The 22,323-nt window shown below is 37.6% G+C and overlaps 1 protein-coding gene and 1 pseudogene across 3 annotated transcripts in view; one reads left to right on the top strand and one right to left on the bottom strand.

Annotated features, from left to right (window-relative positions):
* The window catches only part of Adgrb3 (adhesion G protein-coupled receptor B3), a 772,147-nt gene that overhangs the window by 509,497 nt on the left and 240,327 nt on the right, over positions 1 to 22,323 (top strand). The gene's annotated exons all lie outside the window — the stretch shown is intronic.
* On the bottom strand, positions 8,600 to 10,988 carry LOC105943701 (annotated as a pseudogene).

Raw genomic sequence — 22,323 nt, 5'->3', positions numbered from 1 at the left:
GACATATTCAGGGTGGCATGGCCGTAGATAACTTCCTTTGTATTTCAGAGCAATGCATTTTTAATATAAACTATATAACTATTAAATTGTGGAAATAAAATTAATGAATGAATATGTAAATTTAAAGTTGATTAAATACTTGTCCATAGAATTTTTTTCCTGTATATTCTGTAGATGGCTAAACAGAGCAATGTTTTCTTTTATACTGCATATTATTTGATGTTGCCTTTTCCCGAGTCCTACAACAATCCCATTATATTTTAGGATTTTGGCATATGAATTTTTCTGGGTGCCCACATTTTCTCTCTCCCTTTCTTTCTTTCTTTCTTTCTTTCTTTCTTTCTTTCTTTCTTTCTTTCTTTCTTTCTTTCTTTCTTTCTTTCTTTCTTTTGTTTGATTTTCAAGGTAGGGTCTCACTATAGCCCAGGCTGACCTGGAATTCACTATGTAGTCTCAGGCTGACCTCAAACTCACAGTGATCCTCCTACTCTGCCTCCTGAGTGCTGAGATTAAAGGTGCGCTATACCAAGCCTAGCCACATTCTTGACACTATTATTCTTCCAAGAAAAGACAGGTTGTTCTTCTCAATTAAGGAAGTAGAATTGAAAGTCCTGCCAGAACACACTTGACATTGGGCACCATGTATTTTATTTCTTGTAACTCCCAGGTACATCATATCTCACGTTGCACAAATGTTTCTCACTATGTTTCTTAATCTAATAGTGTGAACTAAGCAGTTTAGAAAGAAGATAAGAAGATATAAGGTATGGCAAGAACAGTTTCTATGTTTATTAACTTAGTGAGGGTCACACACATGCAGATTTATAAGAACAGATCAATTTTAAAATTGTACATGAGTGTGTAGGTAAAAGGAATATAAGCTAATTAGCTATTCTTCAAAAGAATAGAAGAGCAGCATCTATATATAAAATACAGTAAAGTCAGAAAAAGTTGATGGTATAGGTTTCAGTGTTTTCATTTTCTACTGGAGGTGTGTTTTGAAAACAATCTTTATTTATAGTGCCATTTTGCTATCATCTTCCAGAAAGATTGTATCATTTCACAGTATTTTTTTCTTTTTTAATTAATTATTTGCACATGGTGTGTGTGTGTGTGTGTGTGTGTGTGTGTATGTGTGCCAGGGTCTCTTGCTTCTGAAAACAGAAGCCAGATGCTTGCACCACTCTTTGCATCCAGTATTAAATGGGTGGCTAGGTTATTAAACACAGGGCACCAAGTTTTGCAGGCAACCATCTTTAATCCCTGAGCCATCTCTCTAGCCTCCATCACAGTAATATATTTTCTTACAGTGTAATTTTCAATATATTGAGAATTTAAGCCCAACATATTCTGTAGAGATATGAAGGTTGCCTCCCCATATAGATATTAAAATGATAAAAGTCTTTTAAAATTCCAACTAAGCAAAATTTCTGATTATAATAAGTAGTAACCTTTGTTGTCCATTATATACTTGCTACCCTCTGGTTTCTTCTGGAAATAGCTTAACAGATGTAAGTGCCAATTAGTAAAAAACACAATTACATTTTATTTTTTAAGAATTTTGATGTATTACATCAAGCTATTTAAAGTGTTTTTAGACTCTCAACTGTCTACATTGCTTGTTGGAAGACCTTTAAAAAAAAAAAAAAGAGCTATTGGGCTAGAGAAATGGCTTAGCAGTTAAGGCGCTTGCTTGTGAAGCCTACGGTCCCTGGTTGGATTCTCCAGCTCCCATGTAAGCCAGAAGCGCATGGTGGCACATGCATCTGGAGTTTGTTTGCAGTGGCTAGAGGCCCTGGTGTGCATATTCTCACTGTCTTTCTCTCTTCTCTCTGTCTCAAATAAATAATAACTCTAAAAAATAAGGTATTTTAATATATTTTATAAGGTATTTTAATACCAAGAAAACTATAGTCATGTTTTTTAAAATGTTCTCTAAATTCAACCAAACAAAAGTACCATCACGTTAAGCAATATAGATGGTTGTACACTAATTTATTTCTACATGTAGCTATTGTAAGTTCAAATAACTTGACATTTATACTTTTTGTCTGAAAATAGACTTCCATTTCAACTCAAAAAAAGTCTGGTAAATGAAAGCATATTAATTACTAGGAATTTGAGATTTATTATGCATAAATGATGTCAAAGGGCCAATTTCAAGTATAATTTGGAAAATTTAGCAACTTATATATTCTGACTTATAGATATTAAAAGTCTGGCTAAGAATAAATGGTCCATAATATCCAAGAAAATGTACCTTAGTGATAATTAAGAGAATATGAAAAAGCCATAAACAGAAAGTAAAACAGAAAATGTTCTCTCAACAAAACACTCCCTGTATGGTTAAAAGGAAATGTACCAAGATGAAACTGATTTAGTCTTCACTGAGGAAGGCAGAAATTGAGTGACTGGATTGAGTAATAATGTGTGATGTCTCTTTGCTACATACTCTTTAATAAGTTTTATAACTATACTCAATATGAATATACATATGTTTATGAACATATATACATGTATAAATATGTGTGTTTGTGGGTTGGCTAGTGAGTTTCTTTCTTCTTCAGTTTGGTTATGATTTCATTGATTTCAAAACAGTCCTTCAGTGTTGTTTTAAATAAAACCTTTCTTTAATAAAATATTTCTCATCTTCCCATCTGATGCAAAATTTGTTTAATTTTTGTTATTTTTTCTTTCTTTTAGGGCCTTTCCTATGCTTCATGTGTGAAATTAACATCAGTGGCCAATACAGTCCATTGCAATGCTTCCTTCTGTGTTTGGACTGGCATTTTAATCATGTCTTTTTTTTTGTAGATAGACTTTTCTTGCAAAACAGTAGTTATCAGTCATCTTTCTCTCTCTGAGTATTTCCAGGTTCTTTGTATCTTACTTAGAGTATTAATGAAAGGTGCATACAAGTAGTTAAGCAATAAGAAACATTATTAAGAGTAAAGTGACAATAATGGTTTAAATACATTGCCTAAGGGGTAGTGGGCCACTCAGTATCCAAGGGCCTGAGGAAGCAGTCTGAGGCTTCTCTTTATAGTACTTTTTATTTTTCTTAAAAAAATATTTATTTATTTATTTGAGAAGGAGAGGGGAGGAGAGAGAGAGAGAGGCCAATAGAGAGAATGAGCACACCATTCTCTACCACTGCAAACGAACTCCAGATGCATGTGCCACCATGTGAATCTGGCTTATGTGGATACTAGGTAACCAAACCTGGGTACTTAGGGTTTGCAGGCAAGCACCTTAACCACAAATACAATTGACTATTGTGCTCATTACTTTAGTCATTGCTGTGACCAAATGTCTGACAGAAAGCAGCTTAAGGAAGGAAAAGGTTTCTTCTGGGTTACAATTTCAAGGAGTTAGATACATTCTACATGGGTAGGCAAGGTGGGCAGCTGGAGGCCTCATGGTCACATTGCACACAGCATTTTCAAGATTAGAGTATGGATAAGAAATGGGTCCAAGCTATAAAACCTCCAAGCTCATAGCTCCCACTTCCTCCCTCAAGTCTCCAACACCTGAAGGTTCTGCAATCTTCCCAAGCACTACCACCAGCTGGGGACCAAATGTATGGGGACAATTCACATCCAAACCACAGTGTTCTTTGCTTAGCACCAAGAGAATTCCTGACCATTGCATATGGAAAATGTATTCGGTTCTCCTTCAAAAGTCCCTATAGAATTTTTCAGTAGAGGAGGTGAAAATATTATAAGAGCCACAGGTTGGGATGTCATGCTCAGAGGCATTGCATTCCCCCAATAACTGACGGCTGCTCCCACAATGCCTAACCCACAACTACATGGTGAATACTAGCAACCCCATTGAGGAGGGCTCCCTGCAGAAGGGGGACAGGGAGGAAGGAAAAGATGGCACCAACACATGACATATCCATACAAAATATACTCTTAATACTAAAAAAAAAAATGTCCCTATAGATTAACAATCTCAAAATTGTTGAAGACCCCAAAGTCTCTTCTAAAACTCAATAAAGTGTCATAATTAGGTCCTCCTATAAAATTAAACATCAAATTATATACCTACAACATATGGTGGCACTGAGTAAACATTGTTATTCATAAAAAGATAAATAGGGGCATAGTAAGAAATGATCTGGTCAAAGCAAGAATGAAGCCCAGCTGTGCCAATACAGAATTCTGTAGCTCCATGTTCAGTAGCTTAGACTCTTGATGGAATCATCTGGGTTCCAAAAGACTCAGGCAGCCCCATCTTACCTTTCTGAGCACACATAGCTTCTCTCTTGGGCTGGCTCCACTATGAACCTGCAGTTTTCCTTGGCAGATGCCCCGTGGTCCTGGCATCTAAAACACCCTTAGTCTCCATTGCAACTTCATCTTTGCCACTTCACATGGTGGCCTCTCGGGGCCTCTTTACAAGGAATAATACACTGTCACACATTGTTTGTCATTGGCAACTCTGGTGTAAATATATGCCAGGAGTCTCTCAATCCTGCAAATTTCATGCCTCCAAAGCCATTACCACATGGATGATGCTGCCAGGTTCTCTTGCCAGCTTGAGATGAAGTCTTGCCCACTTGGACCACAGCTGTCGAGGTGTCTTTATGCCTTTCAGGCTGACCTTGGCAAAACAATTCCCTAGGTCTTTGAGCAGGAAACCAACTTAGTGTAGGATTTCTTCCTTTCCAATAAATTTGGATTTTCACAAGATGGAACTGTTGTTAGGATGGGTTTTACCCTCTGAATACCTTTCTTATTCTTCCAGACCAGCACAGGAAATTTCTCTTATTTGGTACATCTGATCTTTTTAACAATTACTGCTTCCTTCTCTGTTCAAAACCAGAATGTTATCCTGTCTTGAGACTTCCTCCACTAAACAAGCTTGTCCATAAGTTTTTCAATGTCATGCGAGTTTTCAGGACATGGGCAGAATACAGTCAGCTTCTTTGACAGTGTGTGACATGAACTGACTTTAGCCCAGTTCCCAATCGAGTCCCTATACCCATCTGATGAACACAGACACACATTTAACATGTCTTCACAGTTTGCTATGTGGTAAGATCCATTCTAGATGACAGAAATGAGCGGCTTTCATTGCCAGAGCAGGTGAGGAAGGTTGAATGGACATAGGCCACATGAGGCACTCATCACTTCTATGTACATTCTGTTGTCTAAAACTATATAACACAATGATGTTTAAGCTCAAGGAAGAATACTGGAAAAGTGATGAATTATATTTTTGGAAGGAGAAGAAAACAAGTGAAAGATAACTGGCAATCTGCCACATTTGTTTTCTACAGCAGTTTTGTCCCAGGATCAGTAAAAATATAGTAAGACGCTGGCTTTAATGCAGACTATAGTTACTTGTGTTCACCAATGTCAATGTCTTCAGTACACACAAAGTATATTTAGCTGCCAGTTTTCAGAATTGTTTTTGGGGCTCAAACATAGCTGTTGTTAGGTCGAATGTTCACAATGGAGGAACAAGACAGACTGTTCCTTGGATTTGAGAATTTACTGCAATGGAGGAGAGGGAAAAGAAGACAGGGAGAGAGAGGACACGACAGAAAAAGAGGAAGAGAGAAAGAAGACAGAGAAAGAGAAGAAAGAAGGGGTTGGGAGGAGATGAGGTATGCATACAAGTGGAATAAGAAAGCCTGAGAGAGAACACATGAGGTTAAGGGAGAGGGGTTTATGGGGAGAGAAGAGAAACGGCCCTGAGTAGTAGGGGTCCTGAGGGGCATGCAGAGGTGTGGGCTTGGGGTACAGGTATCCTCCTCCTCTTTTCCCATAGGTATTCCCAATGACCATACCAGAAGACAGCCTGGCCAGGTTGTGGAGAAAACTGGGGATCATTCAAGAGCTCTCCAGTTCTAACAGCTGTGTCATAGCCCTAATGTGCTGCCACTTTTATTCTTCACAGGTTACGGGTAAACTTATTCAGTGGCAGCCTGTGTTCAAGTGTTTACCAAAAATTAGAGTGAGATTTAAAGCTAACCTTAATAAGCCTTACATGATGACAAGTTATTTGATTTTTTTCCCCTAAATTCTTTTCTTAGAGGCGGAAGCTGGCTCAAAGGCAGGTTTTGGTGCTTAAAATGAGTTACCAGATACAATGAATGCTTTTTTATTGGAGGTGCTATTTTTTAATTTCCTGCATTTCAAATTAATGAGATTGATAATATGAAGTTTATAAAATGCTGTTAATGAATTATAATGAGGAATAAGAATATTTCTTTGTAAAGCTGCCATCAACACTGAAAGGGAGAGCTATATGAAGAAACATCATAATTCAAATGACTTAGGAAAGCAAAGGTTTTAAGTGGGAAAATATTAATATGAGAAAAATTGCTTTCACCTGTCAGGGAAATCGAGAGGAACATATTATTTAACTTCAGAATTAACCAGAGAGAAAGTGGATCTTGATTTCTGAGTTCACTCTAAGCCTAGGAATTTCTGTTGGAAAAGTTATTCAGCATGAGATACCTACTACAGGTGCCTATGTATGGTTACAAAATGGCTGTCTTAACAATTTCTGCCACTCACTATACAATAATCCTGGTACTTTTGGAGTTGTTCAAGTCTCTTTTCATGGCTCTTCTTCTTACCCTTTCTCTGCAACAGACTCCTGGTCTCTCCTGACAGTATAGAGCTTCCCCGGGGTAAACTTCCCAGAATTCTCCCTTCCAGCCTGGCTCTAGGCTGCTGGCCATTACTCACCATTCACTACCAATGCTGCCAACAGTAATTCAGCTTGAGGACAGATCCATGAGGACTTCAGTCTGCAAATGCTTAATGACAATATATACCTAATAGCTAGACTAACTGACACTAGGATTGGATGTTCAGGACTCTCTCATTACAAAAAGTAACAGCCAATGCAGGTATGCACTCAGAGATTATGGTGGGTAGATATTCATTGTGCCCACCAAATTAATACCATGTATCACCTGGATAAGGGTACATTTAATATGATGAACTAGCTTTACATTTCCATTATTAACAAAAAGAACCATTCACATTTATGCATACACACACACACACACACACACACACACACACACACACATACACACACACACATACCCACACATACACACACACACACACATACACACACACACACACGTATGGTATTGTACAAATGGGTAGAAAATTAAATGATAGCTTCTTATTTTGACTCTCATATGCCCTTCATCTCTAAGTACATTGTGTTATTAAATTAATGCTCTCAGGCTGGAGAGATTGCTTAGTGGTTAAGGTACTTGTCTGTGAAGCCTAAGGACTCATGTTCAGTCTTCCAGGTCTCACATAAATCAGATGCACAAGATGACACAAGTAAATGGGGCATGCATCTGGAGTTCAATTGTATTGACTGAAGGCCTTGGTGCACCAATTCTCTCTCTCTCTCTGAAAGGCATAAAAATAATATTAAAAAATATTAATACTCTCAAAAACCATTACAGATTTTCCTTCTTTTACAAATGAGAAGATAAGTTTGTTAAAATAATAAAAATTGCATAAACTTAACCAAGTCATAAGTAGGAGATAAGCTTAGAACATAGATCTGTCTGAAGTCAAAACTTATTTTCTTAATAATAGTTTATCCTAATTACTAACACATCTTTTCACTTTTACTTTCAATATTAACTGAAGAAAGTCAATTTATTTTATGTTTTGAAAAAAAATTATGAGATTACTTTATACAAAGCAGTTATTTGATATGTAGAAGTGAAATGTCCCTAGTTTAAGGTAACTTCATTGGTTAATAATACAACACAGAATAGAAGAAGGATTCTTTTCTGTAATATCTGATAGCCTTGTAATGAACTAAGAGTTCATTAAATATGCCACTTCAGAAAGTGACCCTTTCAGCACCTGTTCTTTAAAAAAATAGCATATGAATATATTTCTTTATTAGGGTGCTCAAAATTGAATAACATTGGCACTGTCATGTGAGAATACATTTGACCCATGCAGTGGCGGCAAATGGTCCTCAGGACAAATCCCTATTCAACAAGTGAGGGTGTTCTTGAGATTCCATGTCTTGCCTATAGCTTCCAGCAGGTCATAGTCTTCCCAGAATCCTTCATTGCAACACCAACTGATCCTTTTGTTCTGACATTGACTCTTCAAGACCCAGGCTAACACCTTTGACCCTGCCCCAAATCAACCCAGGTTGTTGCCAAGAGTCCTGAAAAAAAGCATTCCTTTGGGATTGGAGTGAAAACATCACACAGGAGTACATCATGACACTTGACATGAGCTTCACAACTTCATCAAACATGTACTTCCACCTAAAATGAGAGAAAGAGGGAGACTCCAATGAGGTTGATGTTTAGCCCCACCTTGCTTTGCACACAGGAAAGAGTTACCAGATGAAAAGTATATCAACATCTCTGGCTCAGTCAGGCTTCTCCTGGTGACATTTTGCCTGTTTTGGACATTTGTTCATTTTTCAAAAGGGACATTAAAGGATGGTAGACTTCTGAGAGTGTGAAGGGCACAGAGGCATAAGAAAAAAAAAACCAAAAAACAGTTCTAGAACATGATTTTATAATGACAGCTGCTAAAAACACTACATGCTAACCCAGACTTAGGGGGCAGAAGCCTTAGACCAAGAGCCTTTCAATAGACTGCTGAATTGACTGGATCTAATGCTTAAGCTGAGATCCTTCTTTGATGATGACAGAACAGGCAACGATAGACCTGGAGACCCTGCAGGCCCAGCCCAGGGCCTGCCTTAGAACGCACAAACACATAGGGGGCATTCTTGTCTTCACGCAGCAGTGGGAGGTACAGGACGATCAACAAGGGCTCAGTGTCGGCTGCCGTCCCGATGAACTCAGAGATGCCCTGCTCAGTGGTTTGCTGGCCTCATTGCTCCTTTCTGAAGCTACTTGTAGCTACAAAATTGCTGAACGAGGCCCAGTAGTTTCTTGGTGAGATGGGCATCTGCGAGGGGCTAGGCCTTTGGATTAACATCAACTGGTCTCACCACCACACCAGCGCAGACGACCTCCAGAAGCTTAAACGCTGCAAAGATGAAAAGACCAGAAGTTGTCCTTTCAGCATCTTCACAATCTCAGCTACAAGCACACAGCTTAGGCAATATGGAAAGAATCTTAGTTCAATAACAACATGCCAATGGGCAATACCCTATCCATAAGTTTATATTCAAATCCTAGAATCTCTAATGTGTGTGTGGTATACAGATAGGATAATTAGTGGGAACTGGAGCTGGACTCTATCTAGAAGAGCACAGGAAAAACAGACAAACAAAAAAATCAATCTTACTTGATTATATCCTACATTAGAAATTGCCCCCCCCACACACACACACATAGGGACCCACCAAGTAATCACCTGTCTGCTGAGGCTCCAAGGACCTGGGGAGACATTCACACCAAGAAAATTACTGTGCCTCTACCTTGGTAGGCATGAGCTACTGAAGTAGCCAAATGTACTCCAACTCAAGGCAAACCATCCTGTTCCGTGTGAGGGTTGTTGAAGTTGTGTTGAATCACTGTCAGGGTAATGAAATGTGATGTGTACATTTATTTTGCTTTTTTCATGGTAGCAAGGAATGCCTTGCGTAGCTTCGTCCTTCTTATTGCCAAGGGCATGCAGTTTTGAGACAGCTGGTCAGGCCTTGGGATATATTCTACAGCTGTGTTGGGGCAAAGTACATCCCCACATAGGGAGGAACTCACACTCTCACTTAATTAGCTTCTAACCTTATCTAAGCTAAATAATCATAGAGTCCTTTCCCATAAAGCCCTGCCTGCACATGAACACTCACATACAGCAATAAAGCCAAGACAGATGCCCTTAAATTACACAAATCACAAAGGGCCATCATATGCCCCAACCAATTTTTGAGACCATTTTAAATTAAGACACGAGAAAAGAAAATGCAGGGACAGATTGATTTAGCCTCTTGAAGCCTTCCTCTCAGAAACACTCTCTAATTAATACCATTCAATAAATGAAATGTTTGCCAAAGTCAAAATCAAAAAGAAAATTTAATTTTCCTCCAGAGTTTTGTTAATGATTGCTCACCTTGGGGTCAGTGATGCTAAATTCATCAATACCAATTTGTTGTCTCCTTGAAGCTAAAATATTTCTTCCTGGGGTGTCTATGCACTTTTTAAACAGCTTGTATGATCAAACTAGGATATAACCTCAAGTCTATCTTGCTTCATTCTACTTGCTCATGAGCAAATCCCAGGTACTCTGAACTTTGATGTCCTTGACTCTGAAGGGAGTATTCAGTCTTAGCTATGGCCATATCCAAGCTTCTAAATTTCTTACTTTCTAAAGTTTTGTAACTTTAACCCCTCTTTCCCCATGTCATCAGCATACAAATTTTTTCCTAGAAGAGCCAAAATCAAAACCCTGTGTCAAGCCAGGCTAGGCTCAGTGGTAAAGCATTTGCCTACTGTGCATGAGGCTGTAGGTTAAATCGCACATCATCACCACCTTCAAGGCTTTCCATGAGCTGCCCTACCTTAATTCCACCCCTCAGCTTGACTTCCTGTTGTCCATATGATTTCAGCATTGTAGCTTTCTCCATTCATACCAGGCACCTTGGGAAAGAGCCCGTGTCCCTATTAGAATGCCTCTGCCTTGGTAACTGTCACTGTTCTCTCATTCCTGCAAGCTGTGGATGCAGGTATCCCTTCTCAGCCAGATGTTCTCTGATCACTGCTATGAAATAACCCTTCCACCCATACAATCCTCTTTCTCTTCCTCTATTTTCCTTACCATGTACTGTCCACATATCATGTGTTTGACTTATTTACTCTGTTCGTTGTTTTCCCCTTTCACTATTCAGTCTGTGTGTGGAGGGTGGGGGGTAGCATTTGTATGAAGTTCTTCCCAAACTCCCAAACAACTGAAAGTCAAAACCTTCTTATGACCTTCAAGGTTGTCCCTGCTGCCTCACCTCATTTCCCTGTTCACTGCTTCATCTAAATCAGTGCCTGCTGCAAAGTCCATGCTCGTTAAATGTTTTTTTGAATGAATATGGGGAATTAATCTTTCTTAATGATCCTGTCTTGGGCACTCTTCTTCCAGGATTTTTGATACCACAAATGATATGACTATTTTGTTTATATCATTAAAAAGTGCCTGACAGCAGCTCACTGGTGCATTTTATTTTATTTTTATGTTTTTTTTTTATTTTAAAGTAACAACAATATTTTGGGATTAAGAAAGAATAATTGTATTTCTTTCAACTCTAAATCTGATTTTTATGTTTCTAAAATTCATGAATATTCTATAATGATTTCCTCAAAATAGATAGCTCTGCTCTTATAGATGCATTGCTTCGTATAGCTTCTACAGCATGGACAGAAAAATCATGAGAAGACAGCGTATAAAATCAGGCCCCAAATGTAACTCTTCCTACTGAAAATCAAGTATGAATTTATTAGAAACCATTAGTGGGATAAATGTTCTCCTATTATGTAAATCTGTGTCTTTAATCTGAAATGTGGGAAGTGAATTGCTTTGCAGCATATCTAATCTGCAACTATGTAATTAAGAGAGCGGGTGGTTAATCACAGGAGCTGTCGGTGGCTTGCTCCTTGTCACAGGAACACAAACAGCTAATTCTATGCATCCTGAGCCAGCCATAGGGGCAGTTGTGTTGGCTACACACGTTATAAACCCACAAGCATGTTAAATGTCTGAATAAATCACCAAGCTCACTTTCTCTCTCTCTTTCTCTCTCTCTCTCTCTCTCTTTCTGTGGTCTATTGTTTTCCAAGTTTCAAATGACCCTGCACAAGTGATGCATATTCCAGGGTGTGTGTGTGTGTGTGTGTGTGTGTTTTCTATTGTTTTCTAAGTGTAGAACTGGAACCTGCACAAGCAATGCACATGTTATGCATGTATGTGTGTGTATGTGTATGAACTATTGTTTTCACAGTTTCGAAACTGACCCTGTACAACTTATGCACATTTCAGCCTTGTGTGTTTGTGTGTCTGTGTGCATGTGTTACATCTGTACTGATTTCCAGAGGGTGTAAAGGTGGGTTGTCTTTGAGACAATGTCCAACTCTGACCCAGGCAGGCCTAAATCTCACCTTTTAGCCCATGCTAATTTTAAACGCAAGGCAATTCTTGCCTTGGCATCCTTATATGATAGGGTCACTACACAAGCTTTGTCTTCACATCCTGTGTTAAAGCAGCATGTTCAAAATTTCAATGTCTAAAATGTAGAAGAATGAGAAAGTTTCTCTACATTCTTAAATACTATGTTGTAATAGTATAACACAGACATATAAATGACAAGATTATTACAAAAATTAACTTAAATTGCACATAGTAATACATAGAGATACCAAGTAACTTTTTGGTTAAAAAGAGTCAGAATTTTGTGGCTAAAGTGAGAGTGCTGGAGCTGTAAAAGATACTAAGATAGAATCTCACTTGTTTTCTGATAACTATTCAAGTCATACTGTGAAGGAAAAGGTCATAAAACAATGAAGACTTGAGCTTGGAGTTGGAGACAATAACATGGGGCCATAGAAGTGACTTTTGCATGATTATGTGGTGGTCTGAATTAGGTGTTTCCCATAAAGTCATCTCTTTTGAATGCTTGATACTCAGCTGATGGCAATTGGGTATGTGGAACCTTGCCTGGAGGCAGTGTATCATTGGGAGTGGGCTTAGGGGTGTTATAACCATCCCCCTTTACCAGAGTTCAGCTCATTCTCCTGCTGCTGTTTGCTACCTGCCCAGGCAGAAGTTATGTCTAGCTTCTGATCATGCCATCTTTTCCCTGCCATCATTGGGATTTCCCTTGAGAATGTAAGCCAAAATAAATATTTTCCTCCCGTCAGCTGCTTTAGTGGGGTGTTTCATCCCAGAAAGGATAGGATAACTACAATAATGTATGCATCCTGATATTAAAAGTATTGGACTTACATATAGGAAAGAGCATGAAGATGGATTTTTCAATTTAGTATTGTGTTAAAAGAGTTTATAAAAGACAGAGGAAGCAAAGTGTGAGGTCAAAGACTGATCCACAGCAAAAAACAACAAAGGTAACAGTTTCCTTTGTAAGTATGTCCCCTGACCTTTCCTCCTGCTTCTAATACACCTTCGACAGCCAGGAAGTTGATTGCAATGTTCTTTCAGTTTAATAACTCCAAGAACTTTGAAAGATTAACAAACAAATAGAGTAATAGGGAAAAGGAGTTTGGGCAAGGACAGCATAGACAATGGTGAATTGAAAGTAAATGGAAAACCACATGGGGTTGACATTTTAACTTCTAAAATGTTGTAAAAGAAATGGGAAGCTCCCTTTCAAAATATGAAGCCAGATCTTTATCCTATAAAAGAATTAGTCACATTCAATGTCATGACCACATAAAAATGTGAGAATTTTGAATGAGATCCTTCAGACATAGATCATTTGAATTATCTCTGAAACCCCATTCCCCACTCCAAAAAAAAAAAAAAAAAAGTGTTGTAATTTGGAAAGAGTAACAAATTACTTCAGAGACAAAATTTTAATTTAAATTAAACAAAATGAGCAGTGATCATGCAGCAACAAACCTGATTCCTGGAATCACAATCAAAGCCATCTATCAGGTTATAGTCAGGCTGTATAAATGCACTTCCTTTGCTCATGGTTCTTCTGTACTCATCTCCATAATGGATCAATGTCAAGGCTTAGAATGGCTTCAGCGTTTCATGTTGATGGTAGTAAATCCTCACTAACTGACCATGAGTAATTGAAGTGGAAGGCATGATTTGACTCCTGTCTTCAGCTCTCATGTCCATCTTCCATTTTTTTCCTATGAAAACATTTTATCTTTTGATGGTTCCTTACTATCTCATCAGATGAAATGAAGTCTCCTTACCATGATTTATGGGCCTTCCATGATCAATTGCCTCTCTCTTGTTGGCTCTTCACATTCCATGCCTCGGTTTTGTCGTTCCAGAAGCTGACCATTTCTAGTTCCCCCAGCATAGGACACCTATCAGTACTACTCTTCATCATGCTCGTCTTGCTAAGATTAGCTTTCTCTGTACATACACTCTCTCCCAAACTGGCCAACTCCAGTTCTTACCTTGTTTTCTCTAAGTGTCCTTTATCCAACACACATAGTACATGGTATTGCACATCAGTCTCTCTTGAGTACAGGTCTAAAGATCAGAGACTTGGCCTTTCTATTTGCTTCTAGAATGCCTAACATCATGCCAAGCTCATACTGGACAGACCAAACCTGAGCTGTCCTCAGATATTCCATCCATCCATTCAAACAAGTTCTAGATTTCACAAGGTTTAATTAACACCCTTGCTATATGCTAAGATATCAGAGACATATAAGTACAGGATTATTAGCTTAAAAGTTTTAAAACTGCAGTAGTTTTGACAGTTTAAAAGTGATAAACTGAACAAGGAATAATGAAAATGCATTTTGCCCACATCTGGTTATTTAAGTAGCAGTGAAATGCCTAATAAGCTTTATAGGTGTTCTGAAATTCAAATCCTGATTTATTAAGTTGGATTTGAGAGCTAATTCTCATTACAGCTAACAAAGTAATGTGACAAATCACCTCATATGGAAGGAGATGCTCTGCCTATCTAAGAAAAGAAAAAAAAAAAAGAAATTGAATGCTTCCCACCTGATGTTGTTAGACCTTCTCAACCACATTTTCCACAATAGTACCTGTATTAACTGTAAGACAATATAAACATCTATATTCTGGGATCGGCTGCTAGGCAGGTTTTGTTTGTTTTCATCCTCCAAAGTAGAAATAATAACCCACAATATTTTGTTTGCTTCCAGGATAAACAAAGAAAATAAATTCCAAGAAAAAAAATTTGCATTAAGCATTCACCTGTTGCTTTTGTTCTTTATCAAGATACACTATCACTTGTAGACTAAACATACTTAAGCTGATAGCATTTCAAAAGGACTATTAGATGCAAAATTTCACTGAATCATGCTTATAGCAGCCACCTCCCACCATCAATTCCCATCAGTTATTTCTGTTTCCTCTAACACTGGAGTTAATACAGGTACTTGCTATGTAGTCTCTTCATTGGGAGATTATCAGAGGCCAACTGGGTCTATATATACTAAATATGCACTGTCTTTTGAAGAGGAGGATAATCATTCCATAAAATGGAGAAATGCTTTATTTTTCTCATTTGTTTCAGAGCTACAAATGGGAGAAATCCATTGATAGTAACTGTTTCAGTAATACATTTTCAATAAAATCTGGCAAAACTTAGATCTTGTCATTGAACTAATTTCTATATATGCTCTTCTGTTTTGTGGTGGTATTTAGTGAATGCCATAAAATAAACACAAAACTTAACTGTAATCAGAACACTAACTTTGTTTTATATATGCTAATCCATTTAATATTGCTTGTGTTATATGCACAAGACTCTGAATAATAATAATATGTATAATTATTATATTTACATATATGTAATTATGATGATGATGATAATGATTGAAGAACCTATTCTTAGTTTATTAGCCTGCACTTAATTCATTGCAAACTGTAGCAATTGTCTTTCACAGACAAAGGAAGCAGTATCACTACATTGTGGACAAGGTCCCTCAGCCAATTAACAAGGTAATATCAACAAATAGAAAAAATATATATGTAAAGGAAGCAAAGAAGGAGAACACAATATGGAAGGATTTTGGTCAGCAAAGGGACAGAAATCACAACATGGCCACAGAAAGCCACAGTGTTAGGGAAATCAGAATGGTGAGAAGAGCTGTGATGAGCTGCTGGTGGGAGGTGGTTTACTAGGCATCATGGAACACATATTGAGATAGTAACCCTCAGGCAGTAATGGGCTTCATGTAGCCAAGGATGGGAGGATAGGTGTGGCTGGAGCTTGGAAATACCATAGGAGATCTTGAGGCCATGGTAAGATATTTGGGTAGATTTCAAAGGCAATGGATGAGAAGTCACATGATACTTTAGGCTAACAGAGTAGGGTGGCTTATTGGTTTAACTTTTTTAACATTCTAAAGTTTTCTATATAAATAGTGGATTATAATATGACCAATAAAATGGAAAAGCCAGTGTTGCCAAGAAAACAGGAGACTCACTTTCAACTTCTGTCAGTTCTGCTCTAATTAATTGTCAGTTCTGTCATTGGGCTAAAAAGATGAAAATGAGGCTGGAGAGATGGCCTAGAGATTAAAGAGTTTGCTGCAAAGCCTAAAGACCCAGTTCTGATTCCTCTGAAAGCACACAAGCCCAGATGCACATGGAGTTCTTTTGCAGTGGCTAGAGGCCCTAACATGCCCATTCTCTCTCTTTCTCTTATAACTAAAATTTAAAAAAAAAATGTTAAAAGGTGAAAATGATCTTACACAACATAGTTTTTGACATTTTGACTTTTTATGCTTCTGGTATATGTAGTGAGGAATGTATGTTCATGTTTGTAGATATGTACTGGCCTTGTGTGCACACACATAAGGAGGTTGCAGGGAACACCAGGTCTCCTCCTATGTAGCTCTTCCAGCTTATTTCCTTGAGACAGAGTTTCTCGCTGGACCTGGACCTGGACCTCTCCCCTTGCAGCTTGACTGGCTGACCAGAGTCACAGCAATCCTCCTGTATTAAAGGTGTGCACCACCACGCCAGGATATTACCTTTTCTTTTTGTATAGCCTCGTCCTACACACACAAAAAAATCCAATGTCATAATGTCACATTTTCATTCTTTTTTCTAATAAAGGGTCATGGGGAATATTTATGTGGAAAAAGAGACAGGAAAAACAGGTTTTGATAAATATTTCTTTGATTTTACAAAATGGGGATCGTTCTGGTATTTCCAATCCCCTCATGATTTTGGACATTTGGATAAGGGGTAAATTGTTAAAGTGGTACAAACCAACGTGGGACCATGAGGAGAAGCCTAAGGACATTTTGGAGTGATAGAGACTCTTACAGCCATGAAGGGCTGAATTATAGTTTAGACTCAGATATTAGGAAGATTTTCAAAATCAAATATTCCTTGCTTGCATTTCTTTGGACTGATGTTTTGTCACTTTTAGTAGAACCAACCTGGCCGATCTAATCCCCACAATCTTTCCAAATGTTAATTTGAACTATTTAATGCTGAGCTCTCCCTGAAATAAGGTACAAATCCTGGTAGATTTGTGCTGCCTTTCTCATTCACTGCTTACTAGTGTGGCTTCTCTCTACCATAGTGTAAATAACTTAGAACCAGGGATTTTTTATTTTTTTTTTTATTTGTTTCCCTCTGCACACCTACGCAACACTTGCTAAAGTTCCTTGAGAAGCAAATGAACATGATTAATGCTTATTGAATTGTATATTGAATAGCTTTGGGCAATTGCATCTCACTTCCCCTGTCTCATAGCTGTGGCTCCATAGAATATAACATGATTAAACTGAGATTGAAAAACACATATTGCATTAAGTATTAATTTTCTCACCCTCCACTAATGTTCAGTCAAAAAAAAAAAGGCAATGCAAAATGTAGCTTGAGCAGTGTCAGAATCAATGTGCAAAGATGTATTGCTCTAACTGAAAGACTTTCTGGGGAAGAATTATGTTCTCCTGGAATTAAATATGGTCTCATAAAAATAGGAAAAGAAAAATAAAACTTATTTTGAATATACATTATTGATAAAATTTCTTTGTTACTTGACTCATTAGAATATCTGGGAGAAAGGGATTTCTAGCCCATCAATCTTTCAGCATTGCTAAGTACTGTGACTACATTCTCTGCAAACTCCTTGAAGAGGCTTTTTCCCTTTTCCTTCTACTCAGCTCTTTCTCAAAGACTTCAAAGTGAATTTAAGAGCACTTCCAGAGCAGGCTTGCCTTCTCCCAACTCCAAAGTGAAAAACACAGTAATGCATACTATAATATTATTTGATTATAACAATTTTCGATCTTTTTGAAGATCTGAATAAGGCAGAATGGAATTCCTAATTCTGCAGTTTTCTTATCACATGATTTATCTTCTTTTATTTCCTCCAGGGTCCAAAGCCCCTCCTTCCATCTCTGACATGTCTTTGGACACTATTCTCAGGCTTCATCGGGTGCTGAGCACAGAGAAAATATGGCTTTAGTCTAGTGTGTGAAGTCTCAAAATGTCTTCTGTATTACTTGATAGAATCTGAAATGCAGAATCATAAGTAACTCTCTCTAGTGCATTTCCTCTCATTGTTCCTGAAATTCTTTCTATACATTTCCTGACCTACTTTTAATCTTCATCCCCAAAGAATTCTTTCAGGATTAAGTAAAATTTAGAAAATCTAGAAATGCATAGTCTTCCTTTACATTTCATCATAATTTTATCTGTGGTTGTTCTATTAATATATGGGCTATAATTTACTTTTTGTATCTCATTTTCTTACCTGAACTTTTAGTAGATTATAGTTAATAGATCATTGAAAAAAATGTATTAAAATCCTCATATATGTATGGAAGCTACATGAAATGTCAAACCTAATATACATTAGTTTGAGCTCACTGGTTCTAGTCAGAGAAATTACTAAGCAGACAAATCAGTATAAGTTATTTGCTAGGCTTTCTGTAGATATTTAATGGAAGTTTAAGAAAGGAAGTGAAGTGAGAAATACATATACATGAACATACACAATTATTCATACAGTCTTGTATGTTATCAATACCCATCACTAATTATCTCATCTGGTGTTATATATTATGTATGAGCCAATGATTTCTACATTTATAACCTTAACATACTCTTCTCAAAAGATTGTACTTGCACCTATTATTTTCCATGTATATATATATAATTATATATATAATTATGTATATATATCTAATTATATATATAATATATATAATATATAATTTATATATATATATATATATATAATTGCCTCTTAGATGACTAATATGTGTTGAAAATTTAACATTCTTTTCCCAAATTGCCAAACTCCCCTCACTCTAAGAAAAATGCACATTTTACATATTCTTCATTATGTCAGTAAAACACGACTCCATCTTTCAGTTAGTCAAGCCAAAAGTACTGATTTCATTTTCTTCCACATCCCGTTACACATCTTTCAGTAAGTACTGCCCTGAGTGTATCCCAATCCAACCATCAATTTTCGCATCCACCAAGGCTATCATGGTGGTCCAAACTTCCTATTGAAATGGGCTTGTAAGTACTCAGAATTATCTTCCTGCTTTCACCACTTCCATGCATTCTACTCCCAAGATATCAATCAAAATCAGCTATTAAGGTAGGAATCAAATCCTGCTGCTTCCTTTGTCCACCAACCTCCCCTGTTTCCCATTTTATGCAGAGAAACCCCATATCACTTGTAGTGGGTTACAGGGACCTTCTTGAAATCAACCCTTCCACTTTCCCTCTCTGACCTCTTCTGCTCCTGCCTCCTTAACTCATTCTACTCAAGCCTCATCTATCTTCTTGATGTCCCTTTAGAGTTGTAAGCACCCTCTCACTTCATGATCTTACCAGTTTCTGGCATCTACTGGCCGTGTTTTATCCAAGATACAGATTGCCTTTGCTCAAATATTATAACATAGGCCTCCCTACACATTGTGTTTAATATCAGCACCCTCTTTCCATCACCATCACATTCTCTATAATCTTTCTCTGTTTTACCATATGTTCTTTTCTTATCTTCTAAAATAACTGCTTCTTTTTAGGCTATTAGTTCACTTTGTATTGCTGTAACAGAGTTCCTAAGACAGCATAATTTATAATGAACAGAGACTTATTCCTTCCAGTCTGAAAGCTGGGAAACCCAAGGTCTAATGGAAAGATGTGAGAAAAAGCTGACTTCAGCCTTCTTTCTGGTCATCCCATGGTGGAAATTGAAAGGAAAGAGCACACCCCAGAGAGAAGGGCCAAACTCATCCACTCATTTCTATTAAAAAACAAATAAATAAAACATCCTCATGTTAAGGAAACCACTCCCCCAAACAATGCCACGAATCTATCCATGAATCAGAAATCTCAAGACCTAAGCACTTCTTAAAGGTTCTACTTTTCTTTATTTATTTAGGTTGGGTCTCCCTCTAGCTCAGGCTGATCTGGCATTCACTATGCACTCTCAGGCTGGCCTCAAACTCAACACAATCCTCCTACCTCTGCCTCCCAAGTGCTGGGATTAAAGGCATTTGCTACCATGCCCAGCTTTAAAGGTTTCACTTCTCAGCAGTGTTGTACTGTGGACTATTTCTAATATGTAACCTTTTGGGAGATATTCAGACTATATCATGCTGTGTTTTAACAATCAGTTAAAAACTCTAAAGAAATTATTTTTGTTTGTTGACTTGTTTGGTCTTTTTAAAATTTATTTATTTATTTATTTATGAGAGTGAGGGAGAGAGACCAATAGAGAAAATGGGCATACAGGGGTCTTTAACCACTACAAACATACTCCAGATGTATGCACCACCTTGAGAATGTGGCTTTACATGGGTACTGGGGATTAGAACCTGGGTCATTAGGCTTTGCAGACAAGTACCTTAACCATTGTGCCATCTCTCCAGCCTTAAAGGAACCCATCTACTTTTTTTTTGTCTTTTTGAAATGGAGTCTCACTTTAGTCCAGGCTGACCTGTAAATCACTCCCAGTAATCCTCCTACCTCTGTCTCTCAAGTGCTGGGATTAAAGGCATGCACCACTACACCCAGTCATCTAATCTTTATTATAGTCCTAATTTTGCAGTCTCTGGAAATTTATTGGGAATATAGAATATTTTTAATGAGTGAAGAAATGGTTTTTCACCATTTGGGATATTACCTCTGAACTTAGTGGGTGGGAGGAACTTGAAGGAGTAGAAAGAATTCAAGGTACTGTGTGGTCTGGGAGGCACAATGACCCATTAGCCATAAGTGCTAAGTCTGTGTCAGCTCTTGTCAAATCTTGGCATTACACTAGGTCATGTGGCTTCAGACAGACTTCTTCCTTTCTCTGAAATGTGTTTCCCTCAGATGCAAATGGAGTTCATAATAGCATCAGTCTCACAAGGTTTGGTTAAAAAATTGTAATATTACTAAAAGAATGCTATAATGAAACCAGATATGTATTGTGATACAAGTGATATATATCATTGCTTTCATAACAATTATTAACATATTAAGTAATATTTCTAAATTACCTACTAAAGTTTTGGGAGCTACTGAGTCAGTCAGTGGTTATTAAAGCTTCTTGAGATGTAGGCATAGCTGCTACAATTCATTTTGATGTAAAAATTCTTTGGAGTAAATAACCCAAGATTTAAAAATAAAGTCTCAAAAGTTTGTTGGTCTTGGTGTTGTTTGTTCCTTGGGTGTAGACATATAATTTTCTTTCTTTTTTGTGGTGCAAGTATGATTTCCATAATGAAAATTTCTTTAAGTATATCATGTACTGTTGTATTGTTTTTGTAGTTGCAACAGGAAAGGCCTTGTAATCTTAGCTAATGATTTAAGAGTTCATATTATAAAGTTATCTGATGTGAGATGCATCACAATTTCCAAAATGGATTGTAAAAACACAAACTACTGATCACTACTCACAGAGTTTGTGATTTTAGAAATGAGAAATAGAGCTTTAGAATGTATACAGTGTTCCAGCTCTGTATAGCTCTGTAACAACTTAGCTCAGAACTCACTGACTTAAGCGAAAAAACAGTTTATTATCTCATAGTGTCTGTGTCAAAACCTAGTGAAGGATAGCAGCCAAGTCTCATCTTGGGCTGTATGTGGTCTCCCTGAAGGCTGAGTGGATAGAAACCTACTCCAAGTTCACAGATAGGGTTCCTGGTATTGCCAAGCTTCTCTCCAAAGGCCTCTGATGCTCACTTGTGTACCACAGAAGATGTCCCTAAAGCCCTTACCAGGTAGCCTTTCCATAGGGCAGCCCACAGTATAGCAGCTGCCCCCTTCAGGGTTGATAAGCAAGCAAGAGATTATGAGGTGGGTGCCAAGGTAAAAGCCACAGAAGTTTTGTCAACAACTTTTACCAGTGATATCACTGCTCCATTCTATTTGTCAGGAGTTCCTAATTCTACTCCACATCACATAAATGTGAAGGGGATTACATGTAGTTATGAATACTGGGAGGCATAGATCATCACGGATTGCCAAGATGTTGGTATGAGGCTGGTCTGGGGACAATGAACTGAGAGGCATAGATGTATGTAGCATATAAAGGTATTGAAAATGTGGTTACGATCAGGCTGGAAAGTATTACAGTCTAAATGATAACCTTTATGTTCAGACAATTAATTAATATTTATAAGATTAATACTTTAGGAAATAACATCTTAATGATTAATCTCAAAGATTTTGTAAGCTGGCTAGATGGCTTAGCGGT

This window comes from Jaculus jaculus, chromosome 8 (assembly GCF_020740685.1).
Source record: "Jaculus jaculus isolate mJacJac1 chromosome 8, mJacJac1.mat.Y.cur, whole genome shotgun sequence".
Classification (NCBI taxonomy): Eukaryota; Metazoa; Chordata; class Mammalia; order Rodentia; family Dipodidae; genus Jaculus; species Jaculus jaculus.
Note: the sequence above shows the minus strand (reverse complement) of the source record. Positions and strands in the feature narration are given on the sequence as shown.